Below are 7,191 nucleotides of genomic sequence, written 5' to 3' on the forward strand. Positions count from 1 at the left end.
CACAGCTAAGAAATATAAACTGAATTTGAAGCAAAGCAAGACTGAAAATTGTAAGTGACTGAAGAAAGGAATTGTGGCTAAGCTAATGGCTTAGAATCCACCTTGGTGTCCTAGCCAAACAATGTAGTTCTAGGTTGAAATTAAGACCCTAAGCATACAATTGGAATGGAAAGAAAATCAGCTTGCTCAACTAATGTGCTCCTAGCATTGACTGTCTTTTGACAGTACAATCAATCACAAGCACACAGATGAGCACTAATCTCTCCCATTGCACAAGAAAAACAAGCATTAAGGCTCTAACCTAGCAATTCATCCAACAATGCACAAAGGCTTCATCTGAGCCTTAGCTGCAGTAATTAGCTCATGAAAAACATGTTAACATCAACATTCATCACATATGCAATTGAAACATAACATACACACAACAATCAACTGTTAACTGCATAAGAAGACTGAAATTGGAATTGCATAATATTTTGGTTTATTCTCTACTGGCTAGTCCAGAGATATGTAGTCCTCCCTTACATCACACCCACAGTCCCAATTTATAGTTTACAAGAGAAGTCCCCAAAAGCCCCAAAACAGTGTAATTAGGGTTTGGTGAAAAATTGGAATTAGTTTTACCTAATCACTGATGATTGCTTCTGACTTCGACCCACGCCTCTAATTGTTCTCCTGATGTTATCCACGCCTCCAATTGCAACTCTATTTCACCTAATTTGTCAATTTCACCTCTAGGGTTCCTGACATGGGAGAGGCGTGAAATTGAGTGATTAGGAGGACATAGAGTTGGTGAAAGGGGAAGTAATGATGTGGGTTAGGGTTGTTGAGTGATTTGAGAGCTCGTATTGAGCTGGTGGTGGTGGAAGATGGAGTGGGTGGCGGAGCAGGTGGTGGTCATGGGGTTTGCAGTGAAGAAGAGGGGAGGAAGAAGAAGGAGCCCGATAGAAAATAGGTTAGGGTTTGTTTGGTTTTTGGGTATAGGTATTGGGTGCTTAGGTGTTATACGGGATCATCCAATTTGATGTTTTGTGAAGGGAATACGTTGGATGGAAAGATCATAGAATGATCCATCGAGATGAAGATGGATATGGAGCGACCGTTGGATATGTAATACATCAAAACTGATGGTCCAAGATGGAGTTAGGTGTTATAGTGTTAGACAGGGTCATCAAAGCTCGATGCACTCTGATGGATCGACCGTTGGATGATGGAAAGGATCCAATCTGACTGCTAAGAATAGAAACGGGTTTGGGTTTGGATTTTGGGATTAAGAAATGGGTTTGGGCTTAGACAATCTTGATCCACTTCTTCTTTAAGAACAATTTCTTCCTTTTTAAGCCCATTTTCATCTTTGATTCTTCCATACCACATTCTTCACTTCTTTTCCACTAGAGTTTCCACTGGCTTTCTCCCATGTCTTTGCTCTTTTCGCTCCGCAACTCATCTAGTCTTTATTTATTACCTAAAAATGAAAATTAATTAATAAAATATTTATTCTTGAAAACAATGAAAATACAGAATATGGGATAAAATGTAGAATTAATGCACAAAAGATGAGTTAAATGCCAACAAAAAGGGATAAATATATACATATTTGGCACTCATCAAATACCCCCAAACCTGAATTTTACTTGTCCTCAAGTAAAACAAAACTAAGGAAATCCTAACTATACCACTGTCGCTGGTCTCTCGAATGCATTTAGCGTATGCACTAAGCCTTTTAAACCACTAAGTGTCCCTAGTGGACGAGTTGAAGTCTCGTGAAGGTTTGCTTAGAACGTACCTACAAAGTTCTAGGTCAAAATATAAGCTCAGATTCCATCAAATGTGACATGTGCAAAACAGTTTAAGCTCACAGCAAAATGGAGATGTCAATCTAGCTATCAAAGGCACAATCCTAGCACTGATAACAAAAAAAGACATGTGATAAGAGTGTAAAGTGTATCTACACATGTGTAAAGAAAGATCTGAAGTTATGACTACTAATCACCAAGAGATAGTTTCTCAGGCTAAGAACCAAGGTCGAAATCTAGCTAGCTGTCCGGACTTTACGAGAATTGTGAATGAGTTGGAGGTATTTCACAATTACTCGCGTTGTACATCAATGGCATACACCCTCCTTGCTTATTACAATGAAACAACAAAATGACTATTTACATGACTCTTATTTACATTGACTACTCTCTTTTATTTTTGGAACAAGAGATGATGGAATTGATAAATACTTGATTTTTTTGTATTTTTCTGATATTTTTTTTTTTTTTTTTTTTTTTTGTATATACATTTTTTTTTTTTTTTTTTTTGAAGGAAACACTTTTGATACATATACAAAAGGAAACAAAAATTACATGACACTTTGCAAGAGGTAGCCCTTTTTGATGCACCCAGTTAAATTCGATGGTTGTCTTTCTTAATGTAACCTCCACCTTCTATCCCAACCAACCAAAGAACAAGCTAGTCAAGTTTCGTTCAGTATTCTAAAGTGATTGGCAATCGTAACTTCCTATCAAACACCTTGAAGATCGAGGCCATACATGTATTGGTAGATCGTGCGCGTGCAAATTTCTTATCACTATGTGAATTGTGCTAGAATCAGGGTGCCTAAATATCTAGACTAAGACTCCTAATAATTACATATTTGCACAAGAGTCAACATTTCAAGGTAAATGAGCTCCATTTTTATGATTTTTTCAATTTTTTAATTTTTTTTGAATTTTTCGATTTTTTCAAAAGAAGAAGGAGTTCGTTTTCAATTAGCATATTATCATGGTATCTACTCTATACCCCCAAACCTAAACTAAACATTGTCCTCAATGTTTCAAAATATGGAAAGAATTATAAAACAATATATGAAGAGGAACATGCTGAGTAGAGTAAAAGGAGAGAGAATACCCGATTGTACGCGGAAAGCTCGATTAAAACTCCGTTATTCAAGGCAAAAATCCATCATATTAGGAGTCACAATGGATGAGCACAAAATATATACAAAAGGAAATTTAACTAACACATTATCTACAAGAAAATTTGGTTTTTAATGGGATTGGACTTTTTGGAAAAAATTTGGTTTTGTTGGGAGACATTTGGTTTTGATGGGAAAACGAAAATTTTGGTTTTTAGGGAAAGATTTGGAAAACTTTTTGGTTATTTAGGGAAAGAGTGGACCAGTTTAGTCCACATAGACTGGGTCCTCCAGGTTGGTTGTTTCAATGTCGGGTGGAAATGGCTCAAGGAATGGCTTTAATCTCTGCCCGTTGACTTTGAAAACGTTCTTGTTGGAGACATCCTCCAGCTCTACAGCTCCATGAGGAAAAACTGTGCGTACTAGGTACGGACCCTTCCATCTGGAACGCAGTTTTCCTGGAAAAAGATGTAATCGGGAGTCATACAGCAAGACTTTCTGACCAGGAGTGAAGGATTTGCGTAGAATACGCTTGTCATGAAACATCTTCATCTTCTGCTTATATAACTTGGCACTCATAAGCCTCATTTCTCAATTCTTCCAACTCGTTGAGTTGAAGTTTCCTTTGAATTCCAGCTTCGTCCAGAGAAGTTCAGCTCTTTGATTGCCCAGTCGATGTTCTAATTCCACAGGTAGATGGCACGGCTTTCCATACACTAGACGATAGGGGGACATGCCAATTGGTGTCTTATAAGCTGTTCTATAGGCCCACAAAGCATCATTCAATCTCAATGACCAATCTTTCCTGGACGGGTTGACCGTCTTCTCCAGAATGTGCTTAATTTCCCTATTAGAACTTCCACTTGTCCACTAGTCTGAGGGTGGTACGGAGAGTAGCAACCTTGTGAGTTATGCCATACTTGCGTACTAAAGACTCAAAGTACTTGTTACGAAAATGTGAACCGCCGTCACTGATGATAGCTCTAGGGGTACCAAAACGTGCAAATATGTTTTCCTTTAGAAATGAAAGTACCACCTTGTGGTCATTTGTTCTGGTTGCTATGGCTTCTACCCACTTAGAAACGTAATCAACTGCGACTAGGATGTACAACTTGCTGTCAGAATGGGAAATGGACCCATGAAGTCTATCCCCCAAACATCAAAAATCTCCACAATCAAAATGGGGTTCAATGGCATCATGTTTCTCCTCGAAATGCTTCCTAGCTTTTGACAGCGTTCACAAGCAACACAATAATCATGGCAATCCTTGAACAATGATGGCCAATAGAATCCACACTGCAAGATCTTTGCAGCGGTTTTCTTGGCACTGAAATGGCCTCCACATGCTTGGTCATGACAGAAAGATATCACATCTTTCTGTTCAGTGTTGGGGACACATCTCCTAATGATTTGGTCTGGGCAGTACTTAAACAAATATGGGTCATCCCAAAGGAAATGTTTAACTTCAGCCAGGAATTTAGCGGCTTGTCTCGACCAACGTGAGGGCATCCTACCTGTAGCGAGGTAGTTAACAATATCAGCAAACCAAGGAAGGTCTGAGATAGACATCAGCTGTTCATCTGGGAATGATTCTCTAATCAGCTCATTCATCAATAGACTCTAAAGTTAATCTAGACAAATGATCAGCAACCACATTCTCACAACCTTTCTTATCACGGATTTCGAGATCGAATTCCTGTAATAAGAGTATCCATCGAATAAGGCGAGCTTTAGCATCCTTCTTGGAAAGAAGATACTTCAAAGCCGCATGGTCTGTGTATATGATGATCTTAGACCCTATCAGATAAGATCTAAACTTGTCTAATGCGAAAACGACGGCAAGCAATTCCTTCTCGGTAGTTGAATAATTGAGTTGGGCATCATTAAGGGTTTTGCTAGCATAGTATATCACATATGGTAGTCTATCAACTCGCTGTCCTAAAACAGCACCAACAGCATAATCAGAGGCATCACACATAAGTTCGAACGGAAGCTTCCAATCGGGTGGTCGGACTATAGGAGCGGTGGTGAGAAGGGTTTTTAATTCCTCCCATGCCTTCACACAAGCAGCATCGAAATTGAAGGCAACATCTTTGGAGAGAAGACTGCACAGAGGTCTGGAGATTTTGCTGAAATCTTTGATGAATCGCCGGTAAAAACCAGCATGACCTAGAAATGATCTGATCTCCTTCACAGAGCGAGGTTGTGGTAGATGTTGAATGAGGTCAACTTTAGCTTTATCCACTTCAATTCCTTTTTCTGAGATGATGTGTCCTAGAACTATTCCTGAATTCACCATAAAATGGCATTTTTCCCAATTTAGAACAAGGTTCTTTTCTTTACATCTGGATATCACGAGGGCAAGATGCTTCAAACATTCGTCAAACGAGGAACCAAAAACAGAGAAACAAGAAATCATCCATAAAGATCTCGAGAAAACTATCTATCATGTCAGAAAAAATGCTCATCATGCAACGCTGAAAAGTAGCAGGTGCATTACACAACCCGAAGGGCATACGTCTATAAGCAAACGTCCCAAATGGACACGTGAATGTAGTTTTTTCCTGATCTTCTGGAGCAATGTGAATTTGGTTATAACCGGAAAAGCCATCTAGAAAACAGTAGTGACTGTGTCCAGACACACGTTCTAGCATTTGGTCAATGAAAGGGAGCGGGAAGTGATCTTCCTTGTTACTGTGTTCAACTTCCTGTAGTCGATGCATACTCGCCATCCTGTGGTTGTACGAGTAGGGACTAATTCATTCTTGTCGTTCTGAACTACAGTAATGCCTGACTTCTTAGGCACAACTTGAATGGGACTAACCCATTTGCTATCGGGAATTGGGTATATGATACCCGCATCAAGTAGTTTCAGGATCTCTCCTTTGACTACATCTCTCATGTTAGGATTAAGTCTCCTTTGCATTTCCCTCGATGGTTTGGCATTCTCTTCAAGGTTAATGTGGTGCATGCAAATGGTGGGACTAATTCCTTTGAGATCTGAGATGGTCCATCCTAAGGCCTCTTTGTGTTCCTTAAGTACTTCTAAAAGCTTACTTTCCTGTTCCGTGTCTAAACATGATGAAATAATGACGGGTAAAGTATCAGAAGAACCTAGGAATGCGTACTTCAACGTACTAGGCAATGTTTTCAATTCAAGCTTGGGTGGCTCAACAATGGATGGAATAAGCTTGGAATCAGAGAGTAAGGGTGGTTCCACTTCATATTTCCTTTCAGTGATGTCCATTTGAGGTACAGATTCGAGCAGAGATAGGACGTCACTACAGTATGCATCATCATAGGAATCTGGTTAAAGTTCTCCATACATGCTTGAAAGGGGTCGACGGATAGAATGTTAGTCAACGAATCTTGCATTAATCCTTCAATCATATTAACTTCATGCACATCATCATCATCAAGATTCACAGGTTGTTGACTAATATCGAACACATTCAATTCTACCGTCATGTTACCAAAAGACAGTTTTAACACTCCATTACGACAATTAATGATCGCGTTGGACGTAGCCAAGAAAGGACGTCCTAAGATGACAGGAATGTGACAGTCTGGGTTTTGTACAGGTTGAGTGTCTAAGACAATGAAGTCTACGGGAAAATAGAATTTGTCAACCTTGATCAAAACGTCTTCGACCACTCCACGAGGAATCTTGACAGATCGGTCTGCCAGTTGTAGAGTGATAGATGTTGGTTTCAACTCCCCAAGACCTAACTGCTCATAAACAGAATATGGCAGTAGGTTAACACTTGCACCTAGGTCTAATAACGCTTTATTGACCGTGTGTTCTCCTATAGTGCAAGAAATTGTTGGACATCCTGGATCCCTAAACTTGGGTGGAGTTTTGTTCAGAATGATGGAACTCACCTGCTCAGCTAAGAAAGCACGTTTTTGCACATTGAGCTTGCGCTTTTGAGTACACAAGTCTTTGAGGAATTTGGCATAAGCAGGGATTTGCTTGATTGCTTCAAGAAAAGGAATGTTGATGTTGACTCTCTTGAACAGATCTAACATCTCATTATAATGGGTACTTTTCTGTTGATAGATCAATCTTTGAGGAAATGGGGCAACAGGAGAATGAGTTGGCAAAGGGACATTCACAGCAGTAGAATTGTCAGATTTTCCAACTTGCTCAGGTTCTTTGGTTTTCTGGGGTTGTGGAGACAGCGTGGAATTTGTATCAGATTCATTAGGTTCGCCCACGTTGTTCTCGATGACTTTACCACTTCGGAGGGTGGTAATGGCATGGACTTGATCGGGTGAGGTTTCAGTGC

The sequence above is a fragment of the Papaver somniferum genome, chromosome 5 (assembly GCF_003573695.1).
Source record: "Papaver somniferum cultivar HN1 chromosome 5, ASM357369v1, whole genome shotgun sequence".
In the NCBI taxonomy this organism is placed as follows: Eukaryota; Viridiplantae; Streptophyta; class Magnoliopsida; order Ranunculales; family Papaveraceae; genus Papaver; species Papaver somniferum.